The sequence below is a fragment of the Felis catus genome, chromosome B2 (genome assembly GCF_018350175.1).
Source record: "Felis catus isolate Fca126 chromosome B2, F.catus_Fca126_mat1.0, whole genome shotgun sequence".
NCBI lineage: Eukaryota > Metazoa > Chordata > Mammalia > Carnivora > Felidae > Felis > Felis catus.
The window spans coordinates 84,076,229-84,095,154 of NC_058372.1; positions in this window are offsets into that span (position 1 = coordinate 84,076,229).

Here is an 18,926-nt window from a genome sequence, read left to right on the forward strand (position 1 = left end):
CAGCCTCAGTTCACCCTTAGCAATCTTACTATGATTCCTTGCATAATTCATGTGTTTACCATCAATCATACCATTTCAAACTATCTACATTTTCCATAAACTTCTGAAGCTCCACACATCTTCTCTCATCTTGCTTTATACTTCTCAATGAAAACAGAGGCCATTAGATCTACCAACATGCAAACTTATCCATGTCTGCACCCATCCTGTTCTTTCTTGCTTAAAAAGAGGAACTCTCTTCTACTGGGGATCAGTTTCTCCTTTAGATCTAATCCTTTAACTACTTATTCTCAAATAGATCTTTTTTAACTTTTAAACTGGCTTGAGTCTTTTTTTTTTTATTAGAAAAATCTCATCCCTTTTTTCTTCTAGCTGCAACTTGGTGTTTTACCTCTCAGTCAATTTGTCTCTATTTCTGTACTATCCATTATGTCTTTATTTCCTCAAATCTAGTAACTGTAAGGTCACTAGGAACCTCTACATTGCTAAATATAATGGATATTCCCTAACTCTTAGAGTGAAATCTGGTTTTCATCTATTCAGTAACTTTCAGTTACTTCTTCTGACAAAAGAACCTCTATTTACTATAAAGAATTTTTGCTATGAGCTTTAGTTGGAGCCGATGTTATTTTTTTGAAATCCTAATTGGGTGGGCCTACCAAATCAGAATGCCTTATTCTTATTGTTCAATGACTGGGCAAGAGCAAGCACATAGTTCAAGCACAGTCAAGCACAGAAACTATCACTGCCCACTTCATCTGTGAGATGACTTTCCACATCACTCCTTAAGAAACTGATAAGAACAACAATACCAAGAGTGGCTAAAACTTTTATTCCTGAAGTTAGGCGTTGAGCCACTTGTCTCTTCCATTTAATAGAAGAGATTAAATATAGACTGTATATATTTTTATATTGACATAGTAAGGTTCTTACTGAGAGGAGAAGAGAAGGAACACATTCCTGGTTACTTCAGAAAACAGGTTGCCTGTGGTGAAAAAGTGCACATTCACGGTGGTCGGTGTATGTTATGCAGCCCAATCCTTGCTCTGAAAGTAGAAGTGAGTCTGATCTTGATCTACTTTCGTTTTTTAGTAACATTGTTTTATAAACTTTACATTTGCCGTGAATTTGTTGTTTACTGTTTCTCTGTTTACTGCAGATAGTAAAGTTCTTCATTGATTCTAGTTATGGGGTTAACATTTATCCTTTATTCCTATTCTCATTGCAATTCTTTTACTTTCTGTATGTCTTTAAATAAGAGAAGATTCCAGTCTCTGTTAATTATCTGCCATCTCAATCTATATTTCTCTATTACATGTGTTACTTTTCATCTGTGTTAATAACTGTAATTATTATTACCTATAATTGATTCCCAAATATGAGGGAAGCATGGTGCTAAGCACTTTATATGCATTTTATATTTTTATCCTATCACTCTTTAAGATTACAATTGCTATATGTACTTTACTAATGAAAAAACTGAATTTCAGCAAGGTTACATGAATGATAATGATCTTAGAGCTGGTTAGTGGTGAAGGGGAACTTGAAGTGAGATTCTGTGCTCCAAAGTTTATGTCATTTATCACTACGCAATGCTAACTCCTTTTTAAGCATTTTAATACATATGCCTTAATCTGTAGATACCACACCATCTTTTTAGAACTTAAAACATAAGTTTAACCAAATCACCCATACTCTTATTCATGGATACCTACATGAGTAATAAATTAATCAATAAATTTAAATTCATATTATGAAAGTATCTACTCTTCGCTGAATATTAAAAATTAATATTGTTTTAATTTATTTAGTAGTATTTTTAATGTTTATTTATTATATCTATTTGCTACTCATTCAATAACAAACAAAAAATGTCATTTTCTTAGATTTTAATCATTATGATAAATACTTGTATATCACTGTTTTTCTTCTCTCAGCTAAATTTAAAAAACTCACTCTTTAAGGTTTATTTTTAGGCATTTGTTTCATTTTTATTGAAGCAAACATCTCAATATAGTACATTTTAATTCCAGAAAAGCAACTGGAACCTAGTCACATTTCCAGGGACAGATAGATTCATATTGTATTGGTTGAGAATGAATAGGATATTTGATTACAAAGTGGTAAGTGACCTTTTGGAAACAGCAATTAAAGTTAACTTGATATGGTTAATAAGCCAAACAGAGGAGGACAAATTGAGTGTAAATTACTTCTTTTCTAGTGATCAAACGCAGGCATTATTAGGAGTGATCTTTATTAATTCCTAGTAGTGAAATTACATACATATGAAAACTGGTCAAAATCTTTTAAAATGATGTTTTGCTTCTTTTTATTTGTAGGAGGAGTTTATTTAGTCATTTTTCCACATAAATAAAAATTCGAAAAGAAATAATTACTTTTCACACAATGCACTTATAATAGAATGGACCAGAGAAATTATGTTTATAGAAATGGGGATTCAAATATTAGCTTGTATTCTGTTTATTAATTGGATCTGGGAATAATTAAAGACTTAGTTTATAAAGACCTTATAATACATTCCAGAAATGATTCCTCTTTATTAGGTATCCATCCTTTTTGGTGTGTATATAATTTGATAAGCCTGTTTGTTTATTTGCTTATTTTAGATTGACAGGTTTTAAAGGACCTCAGGTAAGAAAACAGCTGATGAAAAATTAAAAAAAAATCAATCTCCTGAGGAAAGGAATCTTTCCTCTACAGTTACATAGATGTCAATTATAATAGCCCCACTAAACTTTAGAAGGCCAAAAAAGAAAAAAACTCTGGTGACAATCATGTTAGGCAATCATTAAAAGAAGCTCGACATGTGGGTGGAGTTGAGAACAGTAAGTCATATCATTCTTCCTGTTTCATAACTTAATATTTGGCACTTGAATTTGCTGAGAGAACATTTAATTGCTTTCTTGTGTTATGCAAAATGCAGCCGTAATTATCTAATATCTTAGTAAAACAAAAGACTGAAAACATTTTTTACAAATTTATGGTCACTGTTAATTTTGGAAGGCTACTTTTTTTTTTTAGTTTATTTATTTATTTATTTATTTATTTTGAGAGAGAGAGAGAGAGAGAGAGAGAGAGAGAGAGGGAGAGAGAGCTGGCAATGGGCAGAGAGAACCTTCCACACCGCCAGTGCAGAGCCAGACATGGGGCTCGAACTCAGGAACTGTGAGAACTGTGAGATCATGACCTGAGTTGAAATCTAGAGTCCAACTCTTAACTGACTGAGCCACCTAAGTGCCTTTGCCAAGAGCTGGTTTTTAAAAGTCACAGACCAAAGTTAGATATTATACTCAAAAATTGAGACAAAATCTGAAGTCCCTACATGGATTTGGCTACTACACTTGTTAATTTGTATGTATTGAGTTTAATAATACAACTTAGGATAAGTGAAGTCTAGATAAAATTTATTTTTATTTTTTGTATTTTTTTTTTTAATTTTTATTTTAGAGAGGGAGAGCACAAGTGGGTGAGAAGGGCAGAGGGAAGGAGAGAAAATCTCAAGCAGGCTCCATGTGACCCTGGGATCATGACCCAGCAGAAATCAAGAGCTGGATGCTCAACCAACTGAACTACCCAGGCACCCCTGGATAAAATTTATTTTGAACTAGATAGAGTCAATTATCCCTAAACTTTTACTGCTAGGAGGATGTTTAATGATGTGATAGCAGAAATGCCAAGTTACTTCCCAACAGGTCAACTTTCTCAGAAATGGGATGAGAAATTGCTTTCCCCAACCCATGCCTGGGGATGCACCCATGTCTGTCACTGCCACATAGGAGATAATATTAATTCCAACACAAAGCGAAGATTCCTGAGAAGTCCTCCATCAGAGAAGAGATGCTTTTACGAAAACAAAACACAAAACCTAAAGAGCTTCACAGGGCATAAAGGAAGAAAGAGGGCTTTATTAAGATTTCATTTAAACTTAACTCTTAAACTCACTATGAATATATTAATAGTAGCTCTGAAATGAAATAGACACTAACGGGATAAAAAACTATGGAGCAAGAAACTTTGTTAAAGACTGACAGGGGAAGCGAACTTGGGTGGGGCTCAGTCAGTTAAGCTTCCAGCTTCCTCTTAGGTGATGATCCCACGGTTCCTGGGTTTGAACCCTGCACCAGTCTCTGTGCTGACAGCTCAGAGCCTGAAGCTTGAGCCTCAAACCTGCTTCGGATTCTGTGTCTCCCTGTCTCTCTGCCTTTCCCCTGTTAGTGCTCTGTCTCTGTCTCTCTCAAAACTAAACATTTCAAAAAATTTTAAAAGACTGACAGGGGAGCACAGAAAAGCTTGGTAGTAAAGGGGAGCAAGCCAACTAGACCACAAGGGTGACAACTCAGCTACTGGAAATAGAATCTATAGTTCTTGCTACAACAAAATACAAAATACATACTTCTCATTGTAAAATACTGGTTTATTCCTTTTCCAGAAATCATATTTTTTCCTTATATATCTCAAGTTATTTATCCCAAGTATTACTACTTATAGATCATTGGACAAGGGGAATGAGGATTATAAAGTAAATGAGAAATAACCAGGTGCTGCTGATGATGTGAAAGAATGGGCACTCACCCTACTAGAGGTAATTCGACAAAATGTAAAAAAAGATAGGTTTTTAAAACCTATAATAGAGGGAATTTTCTTCTGGAATTGACCTTAAGACCAAATAATGAGACTAAGACCAAATATTTATATATTAGGACATTAACTGCAATTTTTAATTATGAAAAAATAGGTGCCATGGTTCATTTGACGTCAACTTGACTGGACCACGAGGTGCTCAGAGATTTAGGTGAAACATATTTAGAGTATGTCCAGGAGGTTTTTTTCTGGATGAGATTAATGTTTAACTCAGTGTACTTGAGGAAAGCTGATTACTCTCCTCATTGTAGGCAGGCCTCATCTAGTCAATTGAAGGTTTGAAAAGAGCCTGCGGAAGGGGAAATTTACTCTCTCTGCCTATCTTCAGGCTGGGACACCAACATTTAGTGTCTTTGAATTCAGACTGTGACTCACATTGAAACTTATACCATTGGCTCTACTTGTTCTCAGGTCTCTGGACTCAGACAGGAGCTATGTCATCAGTGCTCTTGGGTCTCAGCTCGCCTTATGAAGATCTTGGGACTTTTCAGTCTTCATAATAACATGAGCCAATTCCTCATTATCTATCTATCTATCTATCTATATCTATATTTATATCTATATCTACATCTGTATCTATATCTACATCTAGATCTAGACCTATATCTATCATCTATCATCTATAATACCTTATAATATAGCCATAGAGATTTATATATATATATGTATTTATATATATGTATTTCCATATATGTATATACATATTGTATGTATACATACATATTGTATACATGTATACATGTATACATACATATTTTATGTATACATATGTATATACATATATATTTACATATATATACATATATATGTATATATGTAAATATATATGTTTTATATATATATATATATATATATATATATATATATAATCACTACTAAGCAGTGAGGAAGCCCGTGCAGCCATATTGAAAAGCCCATATGACAGACAACTGGGATCCCCAGTATGAGCATCCCTCTTAAACTCCTAACTAAAGACAGAATCAACTTCCTAGCCATGAGAGTGAGCCATCTTCAAGGTGACCCTCCAATTTCATTTGAGCATCTCCAACTGAGGTTATATCAAGCAGGGAGAAACTATCTCCTGAGCCTTGTCTAAGTCACAAAACCAAAACAATGAGCAAATTAATGATGGGTATTTCCACATAAGTATGTAATTTGTAAGAGACATACTGGAATGCTTTAGTAAACCCCCAGGGTTTCCATAGGTCATTATAAATTTTAGAGAGAAGCAGAATATTTGATGTCTATCAGATACTGGATGATTTGCTAGTTTCATATAATTAAGTTTCAACATTACGATGGGCTATAATTTTTTCAGTGACAATTGTTCCCTTACAAAGCTAGGTTTCTGGCAGTTCTAGGGAGTAAAATAAGCACTGTGTGAAAACCAGTGTGGAAAAGGAAATGAGAGTGGGCGTGTCCAATATAATTCCAAGGTTTGAAAAGCAGGAAATGCCCAGGGGTGCCTGGGCATCTCAGTCAGCTGGGTGTCGGACTTCAGCTCAGGTCATGATCTCGCAGTTCGTGGGTTTGGGCCCCACGTTGGGCTCTGTGCTGACAGCTTGGAGCCTGGAGCCTGCTTCAGATTCTGTGTCTCCCTCTCTTTCTGCCCCTTCCCCTTTCATGCTCTCTTTCTCAAAAATAAATAAACATTTTTTTGATTAAAAGAAAAGAAAAGAAAAGAAAAGAAAAGAAAAGAAAAGCAGGAAGTGCCCAAAGGTGCAGACATCCCATCTGTGATTGTGGTTATTTAGGAATACATTTTTCTTCTGTATTATGTGCATGCTTTTTCAAATGGAATTAAGATACAAATGCTTCTTAAGGACCATACTACTATATATTAATGATATAAATGCCTATTAAGGTTAATATTATTAGGATATAAATGCTCATTAAATTATTTGCTTCTAACTTTTTAATAAATAGAACTATTTATTAGAGGTTCTGTGAAAAAATAAATACTGAGGCACTAAGAGCTGCATAAAACTGAGAAAATTTGGGAACCTCTGCCATAAATCCTTACAGAATACGATTTGGTCCATAAAATAAACATTTAATTTCTTTTGAAAATGTTCACAATAGAAACATTGTGTGAAAATAGTTTGTAAAATAATATATACAACATACTATATAGTGTGATCTGAATCTTATGATATCTAAATATATATAACCTTGTTTTAAGTAAAGATTGAAATTAGAAATGCCTGAATGTTAATAGCATTTATTCCTACCTATTGGAGTATGAACCATAGAGAGTCAAAACTTCAGGTTCTGATATCAGACTCTCTCTGTGGATTCCATTAGTTGCAATCTGTAGGACTTTGAATATGTTACTTTTCTTAGTTTCTTCATCCGTAAAATGGATACAATTATAGGATCAAATTCATGAAGTTCTTGTGAGAATGAATTAATTTTTTAAATTGTTGATTACAATGGTAGCATAGAATTCAATAATTGTTAACCATGACTTTTATGATGATGACATTTCTAATTCTTGATGCATCATGAAGTGCTAATCATTATTGGAAGTGTTGTGAAAGCAGAAGCATTTATGTTACCCTTCCCTGGGTTACATATAAATACTTTTCCCTGTCTGTTCCCTTTCTCCTTCTCTTCCCCATTATTCAGTGTCATGATCTTGCTTAAGGATATCTTGGTGTGGACACTACTGAAATGCATATTCTAGAAGCAACGTGGAACCAAAACCATTGGAGTGAGGGATTTTCAATGGTAGGACACCATGAAAGAAAATGAACAGAGATCCAAGATTGAACCTCAAATGTGGCAGGGAACATTTAGTCCACAGTACTGGTTCTAACTATACTCGGGGAAATTTACCAGAAGTTCCAGAGTAAGACAAGCAGTGGTGTCACGAACAAGTCTCAGCAAGTAGTCTAGCACTGAGAGTGGCCAGAGAGCGGGCATAGGTGTCTGGTACACATTTGTGCCATTTGTGTTTAAGTGTACATGTGTACGTCTGTACACATATGTGTGGGTTTGTGTGTGTGTGAGCGCACATGCTTGTGTGTGTAATAAGGAGAACGTACAGTTTAAATAAGTTGGTCAGTTCTTCCCTTCTTCACTGAAATTATCCTATGAGATTCTTGTACCTGACAATAAGTATAGGTGTAAGTAACGTGAGATTATAAGGTTAATGAATTTGAGAAAATGTGTTTTCATATTGCCCCAAATAACAATATACCTTTCTGCCCTATTATGGGATCTAAGAGTAATGACAAAGTATGACATGTGATGTTACTTCAAATTCTATGCATTGAATGTGTCTTTTATGAAATTCATGATATACTAATATGAAGTAAACCATTTGCTTCACTTCAATGCAAAGTGACAATGAAATTTCAGCCATAATAGTGATACAAATTTTAAATCATTTATTTAAGTACAAATATGATTTGGTTTAAAACTATATGTAATGCTTAAATGTGACATAAATCATGATGTTAATACATGACTAACTCAAATTTGGGAAATACTGCAATAGGAGACTGAATGTGACAAATTAGACAGGGAAACGGGACCAGCAAAGTGATGAATAAGATTGTGTTCTGAATATTTTGATAGAGGGATAAAATAGCTTTGTTCTCCCTGTAACTTTGCCTCCCTCATTTACTGAAAATACCTATTGTTCTTTGCTTTTGACGTATGGTATCATGAGCGTGTCACAGTAAAGGCCAGTTCTTGATTGGTGATCTTTTCCAGATGACTGGCAAGGGCACCAGGGGGTCCACCACAGTCACCCACCCGGGAAGGCACACATTCCTGCCGCTCATCTGATGAACATTCCACAAGCTGATCAATATGCTCCCTTTCCGTGATGGAGACATTTTCCAACCTCTCTCTACATATGAGAGGAAGGGCCTCTCTCTACATATGAGATCTATCATTCTAGAGCTAGAGTCATACAGGGAAAATTAGAATCCTCCCCAAACCAAGAATTAATTTCAGTAAACACTTGCTCTATTATTCTTGATGATGTTAATAATGTATATTTTTTGAAACAGGCAATTATTTTATGCATAACTAAAAGTCCTGTGTTTTGCTTTTTTAAAGTTTATTTCTTTATCTTGAGAGAAAGAGAGAGAGAAGGAGCAGGGGAGGAGCAGAGAGAGAGGGAGAGAGAGAAAACACCAAGCAGGCTCTGCACTCTAAGTGTGAAGGCCAACGCAGGGCTCAAACTCACAAACCACAAGATCATGACTTGGGGGTAAATCAAGAGTCTAATGCTTGACCGACTGAGCCACCCAGGTGCCCCTAAAATTCTTGAGTTTTATATAAGTAAAGAGAATAGTGAAAGCTCAGAGAAGTTAATACAAGTGTTTGTAGACATATGAAAATCAGAAATGTTCAACTTTCTAGAATAGGTTCATGACATTCCAATGTCACAATATTAGACCTTCCTTTTTTTCCTTCTTTTTTTTCTTTCTTTGTTTCCTTCCTTCCTTCCTTCCTTCCTTCCTTCCTTCCTTCCTTCCTTCCTTCCTTCTTTCAATGTTAGACAGAGCACGCAAGCGGGGGCAGAGAAGCAGAAGGAGAGAGACAGAATCTTAAGCAGGCTCCATGCTCAGTGTGGATCCCAATGCAGGGCTAAATCCATTGATCCTGGGATCATGACCTAAACCGAAATCATGAGTTGGTCACTCAACCGACTGAGCCACTCAGGCACCCCGCAATATTAGACATTTCTAATAGTTCTAATATTTATTGCTACTTCAAATACTAATACCTCTCAAGTAACATTAACATCTGTTTAAAAGGCACCCATAAAAATTTCAAGATAATTGGAGAACTACTTGTATCTCATAGGATTATTAGATTAAATATAAATTTTTCAAGATAATAGGAGACTATATCATAAGTACTATGTCTATGTTGAGAAAAATTAAGTAGCATAAGCTGTGCTTCTTTGGATATTTCTTAATAAAATGTTAATTTCTACAGGGGGAATGGTTGCATTAAAGTTTTTCCACAGGTAGATGTTGTCCTTTCCTTAATGTTTTACATAATGTCTTCATGTTAATAAGAGGAATAATATATTCCAATAGTGACCATCCTTTGTCATCTTTCCCTCTCCTCTATAAGAATAACATTCTTGGTAAAAAGAACAGACGGCAGGTATGATAGTGAACACTACTCTGTTCCTTAGTGTTATTTGGGATGATTGTAAAATATCCCCATGCTGTTTGTGAAGACAACGATATCAAAATAAACTCACGTATCTTTTTCATTCTGTTAATTTAATAATTTTCCCAATAATCATTATCTTAGTAAAGAAAAAAAAAGCATTCATACTGACAAATACATGTTGACTCAAAAGCAGAAACATTTTTTTTAGTGTCTGATCAATAAAATAAGACAATCTGCAGTATCTTTCCTGCACAAGCCTAGTTCGTATATTTAAACTTCATTACCAAGCAGTTTTGAAGTGTCATGAAATCATACATGTTCGTGGTAAATAAAGTACTTTTGTGTCAGGAATACTTATAGTAGAAATAGGAGAAATCTAGCAAAAGACTAACGCAGCACTGGCATTTCGTCGTGTTATAAAAGAATTATTTTGAATATAGAGATGTTGTCATCAATTTGTAAAATCTTTTAAGCTCCACCCCCCACTCCACCCAATGCTACTGGTTTCTTCAAAGGAATGAAATGCTTTATCTTCTTGACAGAACAAATTAACTGGAAAATTACATAAATCCCTCAGCAGATGTTCTTTTCCACTTTGTTTGGGAATTTGCACTGAGATACAGTGTTTCCAAGACCCATGCGGAGATAGGCTTGCAGGATGCAATCAATGTATGCGGAGTCTACCACAATGAATGCAAAGGCTACTAGTTATTCTTTGGTTGTATAGCCAAGTGCGATTTCGGCAATAAACCACAATACTATTTCCTAAGTTTTAAAAAATTATTAAACATCAGAAAGACTTGAGCTATTCAAATTAGCTATACAAACACTAAGCATTTTCTTCACCAAGTGAAATTCCAAGCTCCAATTGCTAGAAATATGTCTGCCATAATGACTGAGTCTTGGAGTCAAGGATGTCAGCAGCAAAGAGTAGGAAAAAGAAATCAATTTTGACTTCCAATCCCCTGCATCATATCTCTATCAGTATGGCATACTAATCTGTGCAAATCAGATGGCATCTTCAAAATTATAATGCACACCATTGAGTTAAGCATCTGTATAACAATCTGAATTGCCATCCATCTCTCTGTGAACAGTATACTGCAACTTAGTGTCACTTAATGCCAAATGACATCCAACTACATAGTCTGCTTCTCTGTCTACCATGGTAAACTTTCAATTGTATTTCATCCAGTTTATTTTTAACACTTTGAAAAAATATTTTTTCTATGCAGTGAAAAATAAGAAACACTAATGCAACTAGCTCTCAATAAAAGGCTATCAAGCTGTTCAATAAATTATATATTAAAAGCACTTCAAAGGAGATGTTTACTTTCCCCAAACATTGCAAATTCTTAGCAGCTCTTTGGAATGTATTGATATTTTCAGCTAAAGAGATTATTTTTAGAGGGAAAGGGGAATGAGCCATCCAGAAGTGGAATAAATGCTTCAATGAAAATTCCAAGAGTTACAGTAAGTCAGAAAAAAATCGAGATAATATTGGTGTAAATTGAAATAATGATTGCCATAGTAACATGATTCATAGATGGATAACTGTTCTATACATGAGCTTTCATTATGTAAGCTGGGTTTCTACTGAAGTGTTGATTATGAATCATAATAAGTCATACTTCATAGAAATTACCACCCTCTAAAGGAAAATGGTCACTCAGAATTTGCTAACTCAGTCCAAATAGATTTCCTAATAACTAAGATTTCATTTTGGTGGCTTCTTCTGAATATTTAATTTTAAGCACAAGAAAAGGATAATTTTTTCACCATGTTTTCCTTACGCAAATGACACAGGACTTTGCACTGATAAAGAGCTAGACCTGCTTCCAAACTACTCGAATTCTACTTCAGGCTTTCCCAGTAATTAAATGTGTTTCATTGTTCAAGCCATTCGTTGGATGCCATGTTCCCTATCTGTAAAATTATGGAGGTTCCTTGTTCCTCCCTAAGATCCATTAGGTATCATGGATGAGAAGTGTGGAAAGGTTGGCAGAATGGAGTCTTTGGGAAGATTTGAACCTCACATCAAGTAGTATGAATTTTATCCTACAGGGAAGAGGCTTGTTAATGTATTTCAACCATAGCACTAACATCAATTATCAGTGCTTCAAGGCTAGAAGTTTGAAGAAAACTCAACAAAATAAAAAATTGACTTCCAAAACTCATGTTTGCTAAGTAGTAATTGCAAGAAAAAAATAAATTTTACATTTTGCATGATGTTATTAAATAAGTTACAATAAAAAGAAAAAAATGTGAAAAAATGTGTAGAAAGTAGGTATATTCTTTGATTTCTGCTTCATTTTACATGATGGAAAAGATTTTCTTGAAATGCCCTATTTTTTTTCCTAAAGAGCAGATACTTCTTTTTTGAGATGTGATTTGGATATACAAAAATAATCTGCTTTCATATACCAAAATTCTCAAAAAAAATCTTTTAGTCCAAATTTTGTATAATCGACAGTGTCTCTATCATTTAAATATACATTAAATTGCAGGGGCTCCTGTGTGGCTCATTTGGTTAGGTCTCCAATTCTTGAATTCTGCTCAAGTCCTAATCTCACAGTTGTGAGATCTAGCCCCGCTTTGGGCTTTGCACTGGGCAGGTAGCCTGCTTAAGATTCTCTCTATCTCCTTCAGCCCCTCTCCCACTCATGCTCCCTTTACAAAAAAAATGTTTAAATGTATATTAAGTTAATACCAAAAAATGATTGAATCTGGTGAATGTCTGAGAATATTGTATTATAATTATAATCCCAGCTCGACAATATCTGAGTTCAGGAGTTAAAGCCCCTGTGACTCACAACTAGGCTTTTAGATTAGTGGCTAATGTTAATAGCCTAATTCCCTTTTTTATTTTCAAGTACACTATCAGAAAATAAAATATAATATATAACTTTCTGAACGTAAGTATATCTGGTAGGGCTATTCTCTATTTTCTCCCTTTGGATACCCTGAAAAAATATGCTATGTAAACAGAAAGTTATAACAAATATGGGTTTACTAAGCACCCTCATTATTATTTATCACTGTAAATGCTTCACAACTTACAAGTGTTTAAAGCAGGCATGGCTGTAATGAGCTTTCAAACTCATCATTGTTTTGGAAAATATCATGTGTACAAAAACAAATACAAGTGAACAAACAGTACCCCCAACCCCCACCCCCCAAAAAGCCAAATAACAATGTTTCAAGATGATAACACCATGTCAGAAAATACCCGTACAAACCTGCAAGAAATCATGCTTTCCTATAAATCACATTAGGTAGATACTGCATTTTTCCCTTACTCTTAAAATACTGTTTCTTTTCTACCACCAGGTAAAAATGACTCAATCTAACTTTGTTAATCTATAATATGGCATATCAGGAATATCGACATTTTATGAGATCATCTTATTTAAATTTTTTACAGTTTACATAGAGTAGTCATTTCAAATTTGTAATTATCTTAAAAATGACAGTGTGGGAAAGGGATATTTTTCTCTTATCTCAAAGGCAAGCACTCTTAACTGTGTGATGAAAGGTCCAGGTATAGGACACAAAATCACCATGAGAAGGAATTTATAATCGTGGTAGAATAAAACAAAAGTTGCTTAATTCTATCATGAGATTAAAATGGATATTGCTGAAGTCACATGGCTTTTGAAGGCTCACTTTACTGCATGTGTTTCAGTAAAAGAAGTCCTGCTTATTTGGGGCTGCTTTCACTTCTACCCTGCATCTCTGATTTAGGTTGCCTTATACAGCTCTTTGACTTGCAATACATTATCCATCAAATTCTTTTCAACTCATCTGACTAGAATGAATATTATCTATTTTGTTATGTGCTCTTTCTGTTTTAATCCACCTCTATTTCCATACTCTGCATATATGTTTGTTTAGCAAGCCTTGGTTTTGTCTGATCATCAGCCCAATTATTTACACATCATTTAAATTTTAATAACTTAAACCATAGGAATTTAAAGAATAATGGGCCTCAATCGAGGTTAGTAAATATTCTCTTGTTAGAAATGTTCACACATAATATAAATTAACTCTCCATGGACCAAAGCTTGTATGATTATGGAGTATTTTGGAAAATTCTGGTGGTGACTGCTTCTTGTTTACAGTTCATGGGCACAAGGAAAGTTAAGGCTTTAAGGTGGGCAGAATTTCTTAGGGAGAACTGTAACCAGAATGTAAACAGGGATTCAACTCCTTGTAGTAATCAAAATAAATAGATCAAAACTAAAATAAATCCTTTAACTGCTCAAAATAAGCCAGTAATATTGTTGCGTCATATTTTGCCCCCAAAGAAATCCGTTCAACATTTATAAAATATATGGAAACTCCTCTAAGAATTGATTAGGTCATGTTTTTTTTCTTTGGTTCTCTACTATGTATAAACCTCTCAACTTCAAAATTCCAGTTTCAGGAATATCCTTGGAATTTCTTCAAACAAGTCAAGAGCATAGGGAATATAGGCGATAATATTTTAATAATTTTGTATGGTAATTAATGGTAACTACATTTATCCTGGTGAGCGTTTCACAATGTATGTAAGTGTTGAATCACTATGTTGTACACCTGCAACTAATATGATATTGTATGTCCGCTGTTCTCAATTAATAAAAAGGTGACAACAAATCACTATGAAGAGTCCCTCCATTTCCGTAGATTTACTGCCACTATTCTCACTGTAAATTATTTCACTGAGTGATAAGGGTCTGGGAGAAGTAGGAGGGTTTAGGTTTAAGAATGCATTTCAGAAAAGTGTTATCTGAGTATTGTGTGATCTTCAGTAACCTGTAAGGGTAAAGAAGCCAATTAGAAATTGTCCTTACTCTCCAGTGTGCTGGGTGCCATCACCATTTTTTATTTAAAAAGCAGACAAGGGGTACCTAGGAGGCTCAGTCGTTTAAGCACCCAACTCTTGATTTGGGCTCAGGTCTTGATCTCACAGTTTGTGAGTATGTTGGGCTTTGCACTGACAGTATGGATCCTGCTTGGAATTTTCTCTCTACCTCTCTCTGCCCCTCCCCGACTTGAGTGCATGCACTCTCTCTCTCTAAATAAATAAATAAATAAATAAACTTTAAAAATAAAGGAAGACAAATGGGCACAGCACATGTACAGCATATCAAACCAGTATTCTAAGTGAGTGTTCAAATGTATCACAACCTTCTATAATAATAAAAACCTCATTTGGTTATAAAATCAATAGGGAAACTCTGATTATTTTATAGTAGATCATATAGAAATATTTTAAAGAAAAATAAAGTTTTAAAAACATTTCAAGTAATAATAGAAATGCAGGTGGTACTTACCTGAAATTTTTAAAAATTTCCAAATGAGTATTAAATTGGCACAGAAAATATACAAAATGGTTTGATGTGTGTGTGTGTGTGTGTGTGTGTGTGTGTGTGTGTGTGTGTTGGGGTAAATGGATTATAGTGGTATAGGATATATGACAAAGATGACAAAGGTAAAATGACAGACAGAAAAAAAAATTATGTTCTGGTAAGTGACAGATATATCAAATAGCTGTTCAGAAAAATAGTTAAGGGTGCTATGGTTCTAAATCATGCTGTTGAGGGTATTCTATGGCCCATGCTTTGATGTATAAATATTATCTCCCTCTTAAGTAAATATTTAACAGTTATGCATGAAATTATTCCACCATGCAAAATATAAGCTCGCAGGTGCATAAATAAATGGACAATGAATGGTCTTCTACAGATGAATGCACTTTGGTGGTTTTATTCTGAAGACATTTTTCTCTCCGTGAACATAACTATTATAAGAGATCATTAATTTGAAAACTGGAATATTTTGAAAAAATATAATTTGACTAAGTTATTATTATCCAAAGTCCGTACATTGTGTTATCTTCTTAAGAAAAGCAGTTTTCTTTTTTCTTTCTTTTCTTTTTCATAAATAGAAATCATACTATGAGTTATGGGTTCCATCAAATAGATGAAAGTATAAAATGGAGTATGGTCATTTAATTTATTTATTTGTTTATTTTTTGGTGTACTCTCATTTTAAATGTCACATGATTGTAATTATTGCTAATATGATTTCAAATAGGTATTGTTTCAGTAAAGTAGTAATAATAGACTTTGCTGTTATTAGTGGATGATACTACAGATGCTAACTTATTTCCTTTTAATATTTATTATTAAAAGTATAATTTGTTCTTCCTAATACATATTATAGATTCTGTCAACTTAGTATTTACTTGGGAGTAGTTGGCTTCCTATCAGGGAGAAGAAAAATCTTTTATTCTTATATCTGTATATCTAGACTTACATGCGTGCACACACACACACACACTTATATTTTGTAGAGTATTTTAGCCTAGGTAATTGATTATGAAATTTAGAAAATAATAAATATAAGATAACAAATGCCAAATATTAGGTGACTAAGAATTTTTTTGTTTTCTATATTTTCTACGTAATAACTTACTCCATGAAAATTTAAAAAAGTTCTTAGGTAATGTGAATTCACAACTTCTTGCATAGATTTGCACTAAATTCTTCTAGAATTTAGAATGTCTAGTAGTAGATTAGACCTTCTAGCACTTTCAAAACAAAGTCTACAGATATGAATAAAAAATTTTGAGTTAAAATTTTAGCTATTCAACATTATCAGCACTGAATACCATGACTTAAAAGATTTAAACAATAGGGGCGCCTGGGTAGCTCAGTCGGTTGGGCATCAGACTCTTGATCTCAGCTCAAGTCATAATCTCACAGTTCGTGGATTCAAGCCCTACATCAAGTCCTGTGTCAGGCTCTGTGCTCAGAACATGGAGCCTACCTGGGATTCTGTCTCTCCCCCTCTCTCTCTGCCCCTCCTTGCTCTTTCTCTCTTTCTCTCAAAACTAAACATAAAAAATATCTTTAAAAAAGATTAAAACAATATTTTAATAGCATCAATTTTTTTATGTCACAAAAACAGGAAGAATATTTGGATTGAGTCTTAAATTTCAGAACTGTAAGTTTCTTCAGTGCTTCCAATTTCCTAAATGTGTCCAGCAGATAAGAATTTGTAGGCACAATCTCTAAAGTTAACTTGAGAGTAAAGTTGCTAATGTTACTATAGAAAAGTAATCTAGTCCTGTTATGTTTTATTCTTTGAACCAGAAAATGGAGAGGTGATTCTAAAATAGATGGGGGGAGGACTGAAATATCCCCACCATACGAATTCAAAATATAAATATGTTCAGAAGAACTAAATGAAAAAAAAGCATAGTAGTATATCCATGGCTATGAAACATAGCCCTTAATTTTTTACTTAACTTAAATAGGTTATATGATTTTAGCAGTTTCCTGTGTGTACCAGCTCCTCAAATTCTTTTGAGTTCTTCAGTTACCAGTGTAGTAATAATAAACCTTATTAAAGGGGTTTGATAAAAAAGGGTTATTATTTACCAAAGCATGTTCTGCATAACACTGATCCTTAAAATATTCTAGAAGAAAAGTTTTGCCTTAAAGTAAGTTTATGAAAGTCTGCACATTATACTTCACTCTTGAAGATTTATTTATTTTTCTTTCTTAAGTTTATTTATTTATTTTGAGAGAGAGAAAGAGCATGAGCAGGGTAAGGGCAGAGAGAGAGAGTGAGAGAGATAATCCCAAGCAGGCTCCATGCTGTTAGTATATCATTGTCTCAGGAACCGTGAGATTATGACCTGAGCTGAAATCAAGAGTTGCATGCTTAATTGACTGAGCCACCCAGGCACCCCTCACTCTTGATTCTAATGCACAATTGTCATTTCATAGTGCATCATGAATGTGTTTCTACTATATTAACTAATCTTTAAAAACACTTTTTAATGACTGCATAATCAATCAATCAATCAATATAGTTCTCTAATTTTTCTGTTTCTGTACTGTTAACATAAGGATTTTCAATAGTCTAATTTATTAACGACATTGTAAATAAAGCTTCATGCCTACTTCTGATAGTTTTTATGGAATAAAATACTAGAATTAGAAATAATAATGGATTATACTTTATGAGTACTGTAAAGGTCCTAATAAATATTGTCAAGTTGCCTTCCAGAAAGTTATACCAAAATGAGTGTATTACTGCATATATTCCCAAAGTTATACACATAAGAGCTTTTACAAATAAACTTAAAAATCCCAAATGAACAATGAGCAAAATATTTAAAAGTGGGAAATTCAAATAGTCATAAATGGAAAAATAATGTGCAAACTCTTGAATAATTAAAATAATGCAAATTAAACCAATGATTAAATATGCTTACTCTATTAGATTAATTAAAATAATTTGAGAATTAAAATAATACTGTAGGCATTCTTATATACTGATAATAGGATATCAAAGTGGCCCAAACTATCAGGAAAGCGATTTAGCAATATTTATCTAAAATAAATGCCTAAAGTAATTAATTTCATTAATACTTTTTCTTAGAAAATTAGAAATGTGGATAGAAATGTTTTGTTTAAGGGTGATCAATGCAGCATCAAGATAAATCTGCTTAAATAGCAAGAGTAGAAGGCTGAAATATCTATGCTGATATTGCTAATATTGCCTAATAGTCTGTGCTCTCCTACTTCTTTTATTAAAGCAATCCTCTACTGTTAATTAATATGTGGCCACCTAGAAAATACTGTAACTCTAAGCCTTTCTCTTTGCTAGAGTGATGTCATGACTATATTCATGCCAATTGGATGTAAGCAAACTATATTGTACAATATCTGTGGCCTTAAAATGAAGGGTAGTCCTCTACTACTTCTGTCTCCTTGCTATAATGTGGACTTGGTAGAATGATCTGGAACAACAATCTCACCCATGAGGTGGGAGCATGGATGGCAGAGAAATAAAGTAAATGATCTTGGATCTCTGATGACTTTGGTGCTACAGGAAATTAGTAGACCACCTGCCTCTGAGACTTTTATTTGAAAGATAAATAAGGGTCATTCTTGTTTGAACTATTGTTTGGGCTTCTTTTGTTATAGTAGCTTCAGAACTACTTCTTACATACATGACCCCTACATGTAGGGATGTTATGCAGCAACTAAAAGCCTCATAATAGCATGAAAGAGACCAATAAAACAATGTTGCAGAGAGAAAGCAAAATATATTATGTC